Genomic DNA, 18,578 nt, shown 5'->3' on the forward strand with positions numbered 1-18,578 from the left:
ATTCAAGGTGCTTGAGAGAAGGGGCGGTGAGCAGGAGGAAGCAGTAGGTGTGATTGAGACAAGACAAGCTGATGGAAACTGATTTGGATATTGGGAATCTAAATTATTTTTACGATTTAGACAGGTCAGACATAGGTGAGGCATAAAAGGGATCTCTGTTATCACTAGCAGGAGAGATGCGTAAAGAAGTCCAGGCACTCCTCTGCAAAAATGCCAAGATTTTTCCTCATGCCCCACCGTTACTCAAGCCATATCATATGACGTTGTCTTTGAAGATGGAGCCAAGCCAGTGAGGCAAACCCCTTACAGAATGTCATCCCAGAAGAAGAGGATTATGGAGGAAGAAGTGAAGCAGATTATGGAACAAGGATTAGTGGATCCTAGTACAAGTCCTTGGGCTTCACCAGCTGTATTAGTACCAAAACCTGGAGGTGAGTGGAGACTATGTGTTGATTACAGGAAGGTGGACCCTTATCCTCTCCCCAGAATAGATGATCTTATTAAGGAAGTTGCTGCTGCAAAGTTCTTGTCAAAGACAGATTTGATGAAGGGATATCATCAGATCCCTCTTACAAGCAGAGCCACCAAGATATCTGCTTTGTTACCTCACAAAGGCACTTTCAATACAAAGTGATCTCATTTGGAATGAAAATCAGTGGAGCATTTTTCCAGTGTCTTGTGAATTGGCTAGTTGAGGGACTGTCAGCTGCCAGAGCATATTCAGATGACATGGAATGACACAATATATAGGCTAAAAATATCAGCAGATGACAAAATGTTGTTTCAAGAACTGTTTAGTTTCTGCAATCGGGGTTTAATGATAATGGGTGATTTCAATTTTACTGGTATTGATTGGATGACCCTTGAACATGGCCATATAGGTAGTCGCTTGATAGATTTTCTCGGTGACAGTTATTTAGTTCAGCATGTAAAAGAGCCCACAAGACATGGAAATTTACTCGATCTATAGATCACTAGCCGAGAAAGCATCATAACCGATGTAGAAGTTGCTGAAACTATTGCAAATAGTGATCACAACTTAGATTCAAACTGCTAAAAAAAAATCAGAATAGATACTGTACTTGTGTATCTAAAATACCCGATTTCAATAATGCTTAGTTCATAGGACTATGTCAGGAGCTTCAGCTTACAGATTAGGAGGCAAAATTAAGCAAAAGACCTGTAAATCAGATGTGAGAAATATTTCAAAATATGCTTACTATGGTGATTCATACTTAAATCCCATTTAAGGACAGACGCCCCCCAAATCAGGCTCACCCAAAATGGCTTGACAAAGAAACTGAAAAAAAAATGTAAAAAAGAGACAGGCTTATAAGAAATACAAGTACTCGGGTGCACCTATGTAATAATACAGAGAGAGTAAAAAAAAATGACAATACAAAATGAATTATCGCTGATAAATCCAATGAGAATCCCAAAGAATTCTAGTTACATTAGAGATAAAAGGATTATTAGGAATCATATTGGTCCACTATTATCTGCTAACAGTCAACTTGAATATTCAAAGGAAGGAATGTGTGATATTCTAAACAACTATTTTAGCTCAGTATTCCTAAACGAAACACCTCGAAGTGAACTCTAAACTGAAACTTGTGAAAAGTCTAGGGTAAACTTACTATGGTAAATATAACAAAAAAAAAAAAGTTTATAGAAAAACTCAAAGTTAATAAAACACCAGGGCTTGACGGTTGGCATCCAAGAATCTTAAAGGAAATTAAATATAAGATTGTTGTTCCATTAGATAGCCAGCATGGATTCGGACGGAAACATTTTTGCGTTGAAGTGCCAGAATGCTGCCACCAAAAATGTGACGCCAAAATGGCATCTATTATTTATTATTCACAAGCATTAATCCCACCACTGCTATACAACGACTGCTGGCTTTGAGTAAAACTAAAATGAAAGGGAGGGGCAACTGTGAGTTTGGGAGTGTAGTTGGGAGGTACTCAGGAGTGAGGAGGGGACGAGGGAGAGAAGGGGTGGCTATATTAGTAAGTAAAGAGATAGGTAAGCGTGTAGTGGAGTGGAAGGAGGTTTCTTCAAAGTTGATGTGGATGAAGGTGAAGCTGGGAAGGGAGATGGGGGTTTTTGTAAGTGCGTATGGGCCTGGTAGTGAGAAGAGAGTAGAGGAAAGGGAGGCTTTTTGGGTAGATTTGAATGAGTGCATAGAGGGATTAGGGAGAAATGTCAATGTAGTTGTATTGGGAGACCTTAATGCTAGGGTAGGAAACGAACCAATAAATGGAGTGATTGGGAAGTATGGAGTTCCAGGTAAAAATCGTAGTGGAGAATTGATGGTGGAGATGTGTCTTGAAAGAGAGTTGATGATAGCAAATACAGTGTTTAGGAAGAAAGCTGAGCATAAGTACACATGGGAGAGGGTGGTGGATGGAAGGGTGGCAGATAGAGTGTTAATGGACTATATAGTGGTGACCAGGAGTATGGTAGGAAGAGTTAAGGATGTACATGTCCTAAGGGGAGAGAATGGGGGAATATCAGATCATTTTCTTATGGAAGGTAAATTGAGAGTGGAGAATAGGTGGAGAAAGAGGAAAAGGGCAGAAGGTAGGGAGGTACTTAGAGTGAACTGCTTAAATGAGGAAGAAAAGGAGAATGGGTATAAGAAGAAGTTGAGAGAGGAGTGGGAGGTAGTGAAGGATAGAGTAGAACTAGGAGTGGAGAAGGAATGGGGATGGTTCAAGGAGGGAGTCATAAGGTGTGCAAAGATGGTGTGTGGAACAAGGAGGGCGGGAGGAAATAGAAGGAAGGGTAGTGAGTAGTGGGATGAGGAAGCAAAGAAGGGTGTAGAAGAGAAGAAGCAGGCTTTCATAGATTGGTTACAAAATAGGATGAGGGAATCGTATGAGAGGTACAAAGTAAAGAGAAAGGAAGTTAAGCATAAGATAAAGGAAGCAAAGAGGAGAGCTGTAAGAGGCCGGTAGATAGAGGTAGACATTTAGGTAGATCGAGGGGTAGGTGAAACGATATGTAAATTTTACCCAGTTGTTATGATACAATGGCCGACTGCAAGTTGCAGAGAGTTGCATATTCTAGCTTAACGTCTTGTGTTTGTAAATATAGATATGGATATCGAGAGGTGCTGATGTTGTGAAAGTAAACACAGAGCTCGTTCTGCTGCGACAAAATTCTTGCGTAAACAATATCGCTTGAGACAGTACAACAGTCTTTCTGATTGGAGAATAAGGTGGAGGAGGAGAAAAATGATTGGTGCATGGAGGTAAAGTCACGCCCTTAAAGGGTGGTACTTATTTGACAAGTAAAAAGATACTGGTTGAATTAAATAGTGACGTCGGAGCAGAAGTGGCTTGGTGGGATGAACAGGGATCCTGGGTGGGAGTCCCTTGGTGTAATTTAAACCAAGTGTATTACTAGGAAGAAAAAGGATAAGAAAAATCAATATCATTTAATTCCCCTTCATTATTGAATAATGAAACTTGACTAAAAACTTACAATACGAGAGTGGCATGGGGCCTTGAGACGAGTGACTTACCTTACTACAATTAAAGAAAGAAAGTGAAGGAAACTGTAAATGAATTACAATTTCACTGAAGTGTTAGTAGCAGCGAAGCTAAAGAGAAAGGAAGTTAAGCGAAAGATAAAGGAAACAAAGAGGAGAGCAGATGTGAAATGGTGTAAGAGTATGTTTTGGAGAGAAATTAAAAGAGGAAGAGGAGGTGAATCAAGTAGAGAAGAAAAGGTAAAAGGTGCAGATGGAGAGATGATAATGGAAGAGAAGGCAGTGAGAGGAAGGTGGGCAGAGTATTTTAGGGAGTTGCTAAATGTGAAGGAGGATCGGGAAGGAAAGGTAGTTGCAGTGGGAAGCGCTAAGAAAATGAGAGTGATGAGTGTGGAAAATGGAGGAGAAATAGGGAAAGATGAAGTGAAAGCAGCTGTTAAGATGATGAGAGCAGGTAAGGCACTTGGGTTGGATGGATGCTATGCAGAATGTCTGAAGAAAGGAGGTACAGTTATGGTGGACTGGCTGGTGAGGTTATTTAATGTTTGTTTAAGAGAGGGTAGAGTGCCGGAGGACTGGAGGACTGCCTGTATCATTCCGCTTTACAAGGGAAAGGGTGACAAGTGTGAGTGTAGTAGTTTCAGAGGGATCAGCTTGTTGAATGTAGTTGGAAAGGCTTATGGTGTAATGGTGGCATAGAATATTCTTTGTGTGTTGTACATATGTATTTGTAATATTGTTTATTTATTATTATTGTGAAATATGACATTATTATATACATTGTATATTATACATTATACTATATACATTATTGTGAGAACCAAGAGTTCATTTTGAGCATGTATGTTTTCCCGCCAAAGTCGGAGCTTGGTCGCGTCGTTTAGCGTCAGTCTTAATCTTGCTTACGAAGCGACCGAACGCTCGTTTTTGTAGTGCTTGTAATTAATACAATATCTATCATTATTGCATATGGTGGCCATATTGTGTTTCCTGTTTATAATGAAATAAATGGTCAATGGTTCTTTGTCTGGCAAGATAGCCAAATTGGTTGGTGTTTACGGTGGCCATTTTGTGACGTCATGATCATGATTCCTTTTCCTTAAGATCTACTATAGTTACCCCTGTGCAGTAACGGTTTTCCTTGTTTATAGTTATTAGAGAATTGTGGTGATTACGTGGCTTAATTGTGAATCATATATTACGTATTAATAACGCTCTTGCTTTGTGTATTAGAGCGAATATTATTGCTTACGTTCTTTCAGGTGATCCATTCTTCCGATTCGGAGAGTGTATTCATTGCGATCACCATTATTAACTGTATTTTCTTTGTTTTGATTTTGATGTTATTACGTAGTGGAGTGCAGTTATCTTGCCCCCCTTCTAATATGTCTAAACCAAAGGTACCATCTTTTATCAATCCCCAAAAACCATCTGAAACAATGGCTCATACCTTAACTTTATTACACCAAGAACCCTCTGTTATTAAATTCTCAGGCCAAGACCCCCATTATAAGGCTATAGATTTTATTCGCCAATGCGAGGATGCTATAGTGAACTCAAATGTTTCGACTGGGCCTGAAAAGATATCTTTTGTGAGGTCACAACTTGTACCTAATTCACTAGCGTCAGAGATGCTGTCTGCATCGGGCCTGGATCCCAAGTCTTTGGATTATAATTATGACATCTTTAGGTCTAATTTCATTAAAAAAAAATCAGATACCCCTGTTGGCAATTCTTTTCAATGGTGTTTCAAACTGGCTGATACCCTCGTATCCCGACTGGGTACTCTTGACTACAGGCGTGCTCAAGCCCAGGCCAGTATAATTGTTGTTGACGCCTTCGATTCACTCTCACATTCAGACTGGGTAGATAATGGCACTATCACTTTAGATAGGTTCCGCCTTATTTAGGATTTTTTGCTTTACATCCTTTTTTGGTGCCTTTTGAGAGAAGAGCTGCATCTTCTCTCAGCTATAAGACTGATGAAACTCTATTATCTTTTGCAACAAGGCTTTCCTGTAAACTAAGTGAAATGCCCTCTAGTTCTTTGTGTATCAACAATGCTCTTCAACATGCCAATGTCCCTTATTCTCTCCAGCCCTCTCAGTCTACAGTTCCTACTCATAGCTCCCCTCAATCTACAATTACCTCCCCTATCCTTACATGTACCTTTTGTAACAGGTCTGGTCATACAAGCAATTTTTGTTACCGCCGTAGGCGCCAGGTACACAAGTCAAGACAGTCCCCTGTTCGCAGGAGTGTATCTAATATTTCTTCTAATATGACGCATGACCTTTCTAGAGTAGAGCCACAGGATAAACTCAGTTACTGCCATATCCATGGTCATTGTAAACTTTCGACTGATCAATGTTTCAAGGTTTTGAAACTTAGAGATGAGACTTCTCATCAGCCTCGTCAATCCCATTTTCACCAGCGCTTGTTTCACAACCCAAATATTTGACCAGTAATGTTCGGTCTCAAATCATCCCCTTAGTAGCTGTTGAGTCTTCCCAATTACTTACTTTCCAATTTCTTACTAGGGATACGCCTATTTCAGGCACTGTAGATACTGGTGCAGAATGTAGTCTTAAGTAGAAAGGCTTATTTTGCTCTCCGGGAATTGTACAATCTTCCTTTATCTGTTATAATTTGCATTCTGTGCAAGGTTCTCCCTTGCATGTTCTTGGGTCTGTTTGTCTTCCCTTACAGTTTCCCTCGCATGCTACAGTTTTCCATGTCACTTTCGTTGTTGTTTCTGGTATTGCCCTTATGTGTGACTGTCTCTTGGGTATTGATGCTCTTACAGCTCATGGCATAGATATTTCTCCTAGTCGCCGTGTAGTGACTTTCTGCAATTTTGTTATCCCTGCATCAGATAGGCCAGTTTCTGTTTGTGATTCTCCTGTGCTTGATCAGTCCGCACATTTGCCCTCACCAGCTTCTAAGCGCTTTAACCCTACTTTTCCTTGTGCTGCTGTTGTTATAGGGGAGCATCTTATTGGACCTTCAAGTTCAGTTCGAGTTCCGGTGCGCGTTTCAGGTGCCCCGATAGGGTCTGACGTTCTCTCTCTGCCTGACTCTGTTCGTATTCGTCGCCTTGCATTAGAAGGAACTCTCTCCACTATTCGCGAGGGTCATGTTACCACGGCGATGGTAACAAACGTCACGGCTGTTCCTATTGTTCTCTCTCCTCTCAGCTACTTAGGCTCCTTTGATGTGGTTGACATTGTTGCTTTCCAGGACTCGCCTATCATAGCAGCTTCTGTACTACAGTCTCCAACACGTGACCCTGCTCACTTAGTTGCTGAGTTTGCCACATTTGTAGGCGAGATTAATTTTCGTGGTGAGACACCTCGTCTCATTGAACTGTTAGTTACCCACCGTCAAGCTTTGGCTTTGCCTGGTGATCCATTAGATGTTACAGATCGTGTGGTTCATAAAATTTATCTTAAGCCAGGTGCTCGTCCTGTTTACGTCCCCTCTTACAGGTTACCTCACTCTCGTCGGCTTATAGCCCAATCCTTGGTTGACGACTTATTGCGTGAAGGCGTTGTACAGGAGTCCCACTCAGAGTGGAACTCGCCTCTTCTCCTGGTGCCTAAGAAAGACGGATCTTTTCGTCCAGTTATAGATTACAGGCGAGTTAACGAGGTCACTGTTCCTGACCATTACCCTTTGCCTGTCTTAAGCGACCTTCTCCAGTCCATTGGCACTGGTAATACGGTTTTCACCACCTTAGATTTAAAAGCCTGTTTTCGGCAGATACCCCTGGAGGAGAAGTCTCGTAAAGTCACGTCCTTCTCGACTCCCAGTGGACATTATGAATAGCTTTGTTGCCCCATGGGTTTGCGGAATGCTCCCTTGACTTGTCAGCGCTTGGTTGACTCCATTTTTCATGGCTTAGTGTGGGATGGACTTTTTGTTTACCTGGATGATTTAATTTTAGTTTCCAAAGATATGCAAAGCCACTTTACTAAGTTGTCCATGGTCTTGCAACGTTTTGCTGAGGCTGGGTTGAAACTCAATTTACCCAAGTGTTCCTTTTTCAAGTCTAGTATCCAATTCTTAGGTCATGTTGTAGACAAACATGGTATCCACACCACAGGTGATAAAATCAAGGCGGTGAGGGACTTCCCTATACCGAAGTCAGTTGAACATGTACGTTCCTTCCTTGGACTTATAGGATACTATCGTGCATTCATTAAAGGCTTTGCTTCAATTGCTTCCCCTCTCACTCGCCTCCTCAAGAAGGACTCTTCCTTCCAGTGGCGTGATGTTCGTCAGGAAAGTTTTGATTCCTTGAAGCTTGCCCTTACTGAATCGCCTGTGTTAGCCTTCCCAGATTTTTGTCTCCCCTTTACTATTTGTACAAATGCTTCTGGTACAGGCATTGGAGCTGTACTCATGCAACAAGTAGATGGATGCAGACCTCATGTTATTGCATATACTAGTCGCATTCTTAATAAGCCAGAGTCCCGTTACTCTGTTACTCATTTAGAAGCCCAGGCAGTGGTGTGGGCTTTAAAGCATTTCCGTGATATCATTTTTGGATATCCTATTACAGTCTACACGGACCACACTGCTGTCACTCAGCTTTTCAAGGGCAAAAATCTTTCAGGCCGCCTAGCCAGATGGTTCCTCACGATTGAGGAATTCAATCCAACCCTTAAGCATATCCCAGGGCGTGCAAACAACGTTGCTGATGCACTTTCACATAATATCCCTGTTGCTGTTGTTATAGTAATCGACAACTTCTCCCTGATGGATCTGGCCAAAGCCCAGCGTGAAGACCCTGTTTGGTCTGCTGTCATTTATGGTTTGGAGTCTGGTGATGATACCACCTTACCAGCTTTACCGGTACCTCTGTCCCAATTTTCCTTGCAGGACAAGGTTCTCATTCGTAATGTGGAAGTGTTTGAGCAGGATGTGGCACAGTTAGTGATCCCTGAGTCTCTAGTTCCCGTTGTTTTGTCCCTTGCTCATGATGCCCCTCAGGCTGGTCACCCAGGTCGTGACAAAACTCTGGCTATGGCGCGTAAGAAGTATTATTGGCCTAAAATGCGACTAGACATTACCTCTCATGTAGCCCGGTGTAGTTCTTGTGCCCAGAACAAAGGTTCTACGCGCACTGCTCCCATCTTAGAGTACCCTACTCCTTCTCGCCCTTTTCAGACTGTGGCTATAGACCTTTTGCAACTGCCTCGTAGCACTCAAGGTTCTGAGTATGTCCTTGTGTGTGTGGACCACTTTAGTCGTTTTGTAATATTAGCTCCCTTGCATAACAAGTCTGCACCAGTTGTAGCCCATGCTTTAGTTTCTCATGTTTTGTGTCCATACACTATTCCTTCGGTGCTCCTAAGTGACAATGGTGCTGAATTTAGGAACGAGGTTTTGGCAAGTATTTGTGAACGTTACGGCATCACACAAACATTCGTGACTGCTTACCATCCGGCGTCCAATGGTCTTGTAGAGAGGACGAATAGGAAAATTCTAGATATACTCAGACACATTGCTAGTAACTTTCATGAATCTTGGGAAGATTGGCTTCCCCATGTCAGTGCTTGTATTAATAGCACCATTAATGTTTCTACGGGCAAAACGCCTCATTATGTCATCTATGGAGTTGAAAAACGGCTCCCTTATGATGTGATTGACAGCCCTGCTCGTCCCCTCTACAATTTTGATGACTATAGTCAACTCCAGAGTCACACGTTGCATGCCATTTATGACTCTGTGAAAGAAAAACTTGATGTTTCCAAGGCCGAAATGTTGAAACACCAACATATTCGTGCAAAGCCTGTTACCATCGTTGTTGGTGATCATGTTTATAAGAGCATGCCTGACCGCCAATCTAAGTTAAATTGTAAATTTACTGGCCCCTTTTTGGTTACTGAGAAGTTGCATCCCAACAAATTCAGGGTCTTTGATCCTTCACAGGGACTGAGCGAAGTGGTGCATGTGGACAGACTTAAGGTCACTCAGGTGCCCATACCGGCGTTTACCCGGCCTCCTCCAAGGCCCACTGTACAAACTATGCCTTCTGTATCTACCCCTCACAATTATAATCTCCGTTCAAGGGGTCCTGTGTCTTCATAACTGAAAATGTACAGTGTTTATGTTGTTATTTATGTTTGTCTTGACCTGTACTTTTTTTTTTCCTCTCTGTTAAGTGTATTGATTTGTGTGTGTACCTCTTGTTTGGCTATTGTCATGTCCCGGACGTCCGGCAATTGCTGCCTTTTGCATTTTGGTTAACTGGCGCCAGTTCTTATTTCATTTTGTTGTCTGTGTTTCTTATGTACCTTCATTGTGTCGTATGTGATTCTTATATATATATTCTTGTATTCTTGTTTATGTTTTAGGGTGTGCTAATATTATTCTTTTCCACACTTTTGTATTCACCTTTGTATGTGTGTGGACTGTGTTATGTTTGCTTTTGTCTTGCCTGGTCATTTCTTTTTGTTTGCTCGGTGGGGTCACCGAGTGGTGGTGGCCGAGCTATGTAATGGTGGCATAGAATATTCTTTGTGTGTTGTACATACGTATTTGTAATATTGTTTATTTATCATTATTGTGAGATATGACATCATTACATACATTGTATATTATACATTATATTATATACATTATTGTGAGAACCAAGTGTTCATTTTAAGCGTGTATGTTTTCCCGCCAAGGGAGCTTGGTCGCGTCGCTTAGCGTCAGTCTTGATCTTGCTTACGAAGCAACCGCACGCTCGTTTTTGTAGTGCTTGTAATTAATACAATATTTATCATTATTGCATTATTTGACTGTTTCATTGGCCACCCCGATACATCCCGTCCATTGTCCTAGGTCAGAAGCAATGCAGCAAAACACAGTATATCCACCGCAAGGCAGGTTCGCTTAATTGCCGACCCCCCGTCTCCATTCCCTCATCCAGAAAATAGAGAGGACAGGGAGAAATCCCTTCAGACTGCATCAGAATATCATTTACACCCAACCACTCCCTACCCACTCTATTCCCCACCCCCTCCCATCCTTGCATCACAGTATCATCTATACACAGCCATTCTCCACTCACTCCTATTTCCTGCCTTCTCCCTCCCTTGCTCAACAGACATTCCCTTCTTGCTAGAAGCTCCTTTCAATCCATCCATCTCATCCTTGGTCATCCCCTCAAGTTCAGTTCATCCACACCTCTTTTACTAATCTTTCTTTTCTCACTCTTTCCATGTGTCCAATCCATCCCAATACTCTTTCATCAACCCTGTCATCTCCTTTTCCACCCCAGCTCTCCTCATTTCTCACTCCAACCTTATAACCCCTACCATATTTCTCAGACATTTCATCTCAAAAGTAGACTTCTACTCTTTGCCCCTTTTAAATTCCAAGTCTCTACCCTACATAGTGTTGTCAGCAAAATCATTCATTAATCTCCTCTTTGCATCCATTCCCAGATTCCTATTTCTCATGACACCTTTTAATACCAAAAGGTATTTACTTGCTTCTCTCAATCTACAACTTACCTACATTCCCTTTCATCCCACATGCAACCCCACATACCTAAAACTAAACACTTCCTCCAGCTTGTCTCCTTCAAGACTTCCAGCCCTCTACCATCCTCTCCCCTTGTACATCTCATCACCTTGTATCTACATTTACATCCAACTTTCTCCTATCGCATACCTTCCCAAACTCCATCACTACCTGCCTGAATCCCCCCTCTGATTCTGCCACAAGCACAGTGTCACTTGCAAACAACAACTGGCTCACCTCGCACTTTTCTCCATTTTCTTTATCTCCAGTCTCTTGCCCACCCTTACATTTACCTCCCACACCACCCCAGCCATGGTGATATGACACATCCTTGTTGCAGCCCCACCTTTACCTCAAACTACTTGTTTTTTGTTTTTTTCATATAGCAGTATGGTATATTCTTTGCACTTCAAAGAATTCACCATACTACCATAACAATATTCAGCACTATACACACCAGTAATGTCATGAAGCTCAACTACAGTCACATGTATATAAGCACCTCCGTCGTTGTCGTCGTCGTCGCGGGACCAAGAAGAGGATTTACGACAAAAAAGGAAACTTTGTATTGTAGGGGTGGGGAGTGATCGTGAGTGTCTGAAATGATATCTCTGCAGTGCTAGTCAATTGTATTAACACGGAATTAGCAAAAATGAAAGAAAACAACGACTCGAAAGCCAACCACGAACCAGAGCCATCTGGCGTCAGTCTGTCGAACCGCGATGTAAACAAACACTCCCGAACCACGTGCATCAACAACGACAAAGATCGGTGCCACCTGCGTAGAGCCGGTGGCCAGGGGTGGTTGCTGCCGTTTGGCCCCCAACTCTTGGGGTTGGGGGGTGGTCCCACGACGTAGACGCTGCAGCTCCAGGACCTAATCTCAGTGAGACACACCACAACACCCTTCAAATCATACAAAACAAAGCCCTAAAAACAATTACAGGCTGCACAAATACAACACCTACAGACCATTTACACCATGAAACAAAAGTCCTCAAAGTCAAGGACCACCTCGACATGAGAGGCACACAAACACTTGCCGCAGCCACCACAAACACATTACACCCGCTACACTACATAGCAGAACACCCACACACACCAAGAAACATTAAAACAACACCCAAAGACCTTTATCACGCACAGATACTCTCTTCTCTTCCTCCACAACCACCAAATACCAGCCTCCGGAAACATATTCATAATCATATCACTCACCGCTCCATTAACACACTGAAAGACAACACACTGCTGCATGCCAGACCCCCTGATATCCACCCTTCTGAATCCTCTCTCCCACGAAAGGACAGAGTCCACTTGGCCAGACTGCGGTGCGGTCACCACCCAGCACTTCTAAGCTACCAGAAGAGGCTGGATGACCGCATTGTGAACAGCTGCCCAGGATGTAACACTTCACCCCATACCATACAACACATAATGGAAGACTGCATTATACACAATCATGCACGCAAACAACACAACATACGCTCTATAAAGGATTTGTGGGAAAACCCAGTTTCGGCTATGGCATTCCTTGGGGAGACGGGACTGCTCGGACAGACAGTCTAGGGAACGACAACAACAACGACAAAGAAGATTTTCCAGGATTTAGTAAGTATGAAAGCAGGAACTTAAGTCGATTATTACAGATAGAGAGGGATATGAGCAAAAATAGGATACGGTGGGAGAATGAAAATATGGAGTTAAGAAAGGATATCATTGGCCTAATGGACTACTTAGCACAAGCTAATCACGAAATTTCTGACCTAAGAAAAACCAACTTGGATCTTACAAACGAGATTAAAGAAATGAAAAGGGATATAAATGACCTGAAGAGTGATAACGAAAAGAAGAGAATTAATGATAATAACAAGAGCTAAAACTTAAAGAAAGATGTGAACAATAAATACAAGAAATGACGGAAAAAATTGAAGAGAACCTAGGTGAGGAAAGTATTCAGAAAATTAAGTGGAAGGAAAACATTGAAAATAAGGAAATTGCTTTCAAAGAAATAGTCAAACAGCAAATGCAGGATAATGCAAAAGACACAATTATCCAAGTGATTAATGAAAAAGCTAATTGGGTCAGAGATACAGTAGATAGGAAAAAATGTACTGTGGTATATGGACTAAGAGAAAAACAGGGATTGGTGAGGTGCATGAGAGAAAAAGAAGAAAAAGAGACCGCAGTAGAAATCCTAAATGAAATTCAGGGGGGCAGACCAAGACGCACGCAAAGACCTGGACGAGACATATAGAATCGGTCGCTATTCTAAGGATAGAAATCGACCTCTAAAGATAAAATTAAGGTCACAGATGGTAGTAGAAGAAATATTTGAAAAAGTAGGCAACTTGGCAAGGAGTGAAAAGTACAATAAGATATGGATAAAAAGAGAAATGAATACTGAGGAATTAGAAAAAGAAAAGTCACTAAGAGAAGAAGCAAAGGAAAAAACTTGAAGAGAACAGAGACAGAAAGCAAGGAATTCCATTGGAGAGTAATCGACATGAGATTGAGGAAATGGCACATCAAAACGAAAAAACCAAAGACAGAAAAAATAATGGAGGAAGAAGAAAATTAAAAGTGGCCTATACTAACATTGACGGATTAATTTCAGGTCTGAACAAACTCAATGATTACCTGCTAGAAGAAAAACCAGACATAATGGGAATTGTAGAGACTAAACTAAGAGGTGAAATACCATCCATCGATATTGGACAAGGACTATATAATTACTGGATAAAAAACAGGGAGGAGGAATCATGTTCTTGGCCAAGAAAGACTTAAACGTGACAAAAATTGCGAAGGGCAAAGGTAATGTTGAACTGATCATGATAAAAGTCAAAGACAAGAATATGAAAAGTAGAAAGTTTGTGGTGACCTATGTGCCCCCAAAAACGAACGCTTGGAAAGAGAATGAACATACAAAAATGCTAGAAGATACAAGGAAATCACTAAATGAGATACTAATGGGCACGGGTAATCTGGTAATTATGGGGGACTTCAATTGCAAACTAATTTGTTGGGAAAACATAACAGTGCGAGGAGGAGACGACTTGCGGGGTAATGTACTGCTGGACATGACCATGGAATACACAATGACCCAATGGGTCAGTGAAAACACCAGATACAGAAGCAATGAAGAGCCGTTGAAACTAGATTTAATATTTACAACAGAACCTGAAATTGTGGACAAAATCCATTACAAGACACCAATTGGAAATTTGACCATATACTCATCGAAACTGCATTAAAGGAAGAAATAGACATGGAAAGAAATGAAAATCATAGGAAAGGAAGATTGATGTACAACAAAACGGACTTTGCAAAACTAAAGATATTCTTCCAGAATGCAACCTGGGAAAAATTCTATATGGAAGAGACAAAAGTGGATGAGAAATGGAATATCTTGATAGAAAATTACAATGAAGGGGTAAACAGGCATGTACCAAGACAAAAGCGAGAGAGTACATTAAATGTTGGTTCAACAAAAGATGCAGTGAGGCAAAAGACAGAAGGGACAAAGCTTGGAAAAGGTGGAGAAAAGATAAAAAACCTAGTAAATGGCAAATTTATATAAACTATAGAAATGAGTATGTTAATGTGAGAAGAGAGGAGAAAAGGAACCATGAAAAGGATATTATAGATAAATGCAAAGAGCAACCCAAACTATTCTATCGATATGTGAATGGTACACTTAAAAACAAACAGGAAATGGTGAAACTATGCCAAGGGAATATAGAATACACAGAAGAATTAGAAATGGTCGAAGTCATGAACAATCACCAGAGAGAAAATACAAAACTGGGACGAAGATAATAACAAGCAATCTCCCCCCATGAGTGAGTTTACAACACAAAAAGAAATATGAGAACACCTATCAAACTTTGACGTCAGAAAATCACATGGCCCGGATGGAATTACAAATTGGATTCTAAAGGAATGCAAAGAAGAACTAACGGACAAAATACACAACCTAATAAATAGCTCACTCAAAGAAGGAAAGACACCTAAAAACTGGAAAAATGCTAACATTGTACCAATATATAAAGGAGGAAACAAGGAAGAACCCACCAACTATAGGCCAGTATCACTAGCAAGCACTATAGCCAAAATTTGTGAGAAAATCATCAAGAATAGATGGGTAAAACATCTGGAAGACAACAACATAATAAACCCAAGACAATTTGGGTTCAGACAAGGAAGATCATGCACCACAAACTTAATATGCTTCTACTCAAGACTAATAGACATAGTGCAAGAAAGAAATGGATGGGCTGATTGTGCCTTCCTAGACTTGCAAAAAGCTTTTGACAAAGTACCACACAGAAAATTACTAAAAAAAAAAACTGGAACACATAGGAGGAATACAAGGGAACCTACTAAAATGGATGGAGGACTTCCTGACTGGTAGAAAGATGAGAGTAGTGCTCAGAGAAAAATATTCAGATTGGAAAGAGGTGATCAGTGGAGTACTGCAAGGATCTGTATTGGCACCAATATTGTTTGCTATTTATGTGAATGACATGGATGAGGATGTGAAATGTTACATGAGCTTCTTTGCAGACTATGCCAAACTGTTAGGGAAAGTAGAAACTGATAAGGACTGTAAAGCACTGCAGGAAGACCTGAATAAGGTATGGAACTGGAGTCAGAAATGGGAAGTAGACTTTAATACTAAGAAGTGTAGCATAATGGAGTTTGGAAAAAGCAAAAACAGAATATCAGGACAATATACAATTGGGACCAAGGAGGTAGAGAATTTAGGATCCGAAAAAGATTTGGGGGTAATTATCACAAACGACTTGTCATATGATAAACAGATTAACAAAATTGTTGGGGAGGCTTACAACTTGCTAAGATCAATAAAAGTGGCATTTGCATACTTGGACGAAGACATGATAAAAAAAATATTGGTTACATTGATAAGGCCTAGACTAGAGTATGCGGCGACATTGTGGTCACCCAGTACCAAAAAGAATATAAAGAAAATAGAAAGAATCCAGAGAGCAGCAACAAAAATGCCACCTGCTCTTGCAAACCTATCATATGAGGAGAGATTGGCTAAACCGGAGTTACGATGCTGGAGCAAAGAAGAGAGGTGACCTACTGACCATCTACAGAATCATGAAAGGCAGAGATACTCGATAGAGAGGACTTACTAAACTGGGACAAGAGAAACACAAGAGGACATGGAAAGAAAATAAAAAAACATAGCTACAGAAGAGAACTGAAGAAAAACAGTTTTCCACATAGAGTAGTGGACACTTGGAACAAACTGGACAATGAAATAGTATGCGCAAAAACCATTCATGAGTTTAAAAGCAAACTAAACACTGCAAGATACAAAGGCGGGACACCACGAGCATAGCTCCCCTTCCCGTAAAATACAACTAGGTAAATACATGAACATTACAATACTGTACACTAGGGATATGAGTTTTAACTTTTTTCAAATTTTTCATTTTCCTGATGTTGCATTTGATGAATCTTTGCCTCCATGTTAGTTTTTTATATTACCGGTATTTTATTTTGGTTATGTAAAAGCCTCCCACACCCAACATCATTTCATTTTTGCTGTACACAGGAAGTGAGGGCCTGAGGGGGTGTCAGCAGCAGTATCGGTAGCAGCTGTCTGAAGTCAATTTTGCTAGCTGTAGTTTTGAGTGTGTGCTGTGTAGACAAAGAAACGGTGACTTTACAACTTTACAGTTCTGTAAGTATTATGGAATAAGTTTTCTTACCATGTAGCATTTTCAAATACATGTGTAAAATAGGTGGATAATGGATACTTACATATTACTGGATAGTAGATACCTTTCCTGCATTATAATGAAAAATCAAAATTGGTTTAAATACTCTTTGCAACAGCTAGTGTATTCTCCATTCTCATTTTTTACTGCATGTATTCTGTTTTCAGATGTAATCATGTCTTTTAAAAGTAAACAATCCAAATCAGCAGTGGAATCAGCTGGAAAGAAATGGACACAGAATTTGACAACTACAAAACACTGTCCTAGCATACCAGATATGAAAGAGGACATAAATGAGATCATGTGCAAAATGCCTTTGAACAGGGACATTGTTGGTAGAGTTTTGGGGTTGTACGATGAACTCAAAGGGTGAGCAGACCAAATAATGAAGATATCTCAAGAATTGCTGAAGCTCTGGGAGAAACTTAGCTTCCCTTTTCTTTCTAAGCAGCAAGTTTCAGCAAAGGTTGACAAGATAGTGAAAGTGTTTGAAAAAGACAGAAAGCGACAAAATGAAGAATTTGAAAGAAATCTCACTCATCTTTTAAATATTACAAAACCGAGCGGAAACTGGCTTTGCAGTGAAGACAACATACATACATACATATACCAAAGGCTTTTTCTCCCTTACAAGGGAGGTAGCCAAAAAGAAAAAGGCATAAAAACCATTCCCACCTATTCCATCCCTAATACACTCCACTCCCTTCCACCCTCTACCCTCCCTCTTATCTTGGCACCTCCTGGAAGACAAAGAACTTTACAAAAAAACAAATAAAATCAGGATGCCAAGTGGGATACACAACTGAGAAAGTGGCTCCTGTGTCAATGATCCACCCTTCAAAATGGCCCAAAAATTCATCAGAACCATCAGCAACTCAAGTGCAAAAGTTGAGTAGAAGTAGTGAAGAAGAAAATGACAGCACTGGTTCTGATGTTGCAGAAGAGTTTCCTCTCATGAAATGAAAGTATCACACAACAAAATCTGCTGCCAAGCTGGTATCAAGTGTCCTTGTCAACAGGGAAAGCATCAAATATTCTTCAAAACTTGGCTGAAGAAGGAATAGATGTCCCCATACCATTACAAATGGGAATTTGGCGTCGGGTGATCAAGGATGCAGAAAGAGTCAAGAACTGGCTGAAAGAAATTATTGGTGAAGAAGAATTTTGCTTGCATTTGATGGGACAATAATTGACAATAAAAAATATCATGTGGTCAGTGTAAAGAATTCTGCAAGAACTCTTCACCTCAGCATTTTGGCTTGTGAAAGCAGATCAGCTGAGGATATCTTTATCCCACTGCAAGTCCTGCTAGATGAATACAATGCTTAGAGGAGTGTTAAAATAATTATTTCCAACACCACAGTAGTCAATACAGGCCACCAAAGTGACAATGTTGTTAGACTTCAGAGACAGTTTGGACAAAAGGGACTAGAAGAGCCTCAGCTAATTGGATGCCAACATCATATTCTCGACTTGGTTCTATGGCAAATCACAATCACCCAGCATTAACTATTATTTCATGATTATGTTTTGGAAGGCTATGAGAACTTACAAAAAAGCTCTTCCGGTATTGAAATGATGCCAACACAAGAAAACCCTGATGGAGAGAGGACTTCAGGTTTCTTTTTGAACTCTGAAGCATATAAGTACTACCACATAGAGAGTAATGCTCAGAGAAAAATATTCAGATTGGAAAGAGGTGATCAGTGGAGTACCGCAAGGATCTGTACTAGCTCCAATAATGTTTGCTATTTATGTGAATGACATGGATGAGGATGTGAAATGTTACATGAGATTCTTTGCAGATG

Source organism: Oratosquilla oratoria, chromosome 2, assembly GCF_046742065.1.
Source record: "Oratosquilla oratoria isolate Oo_2021 chromosome 2, ASM4674206v1, whole genome shotgun sequence".
NCBI lineage: Eukaryota > Metazoa > Arthropoda > Malacostraca > Stomatopoda > Squillidae > Oratosquilla > Oratosquilla oratoria.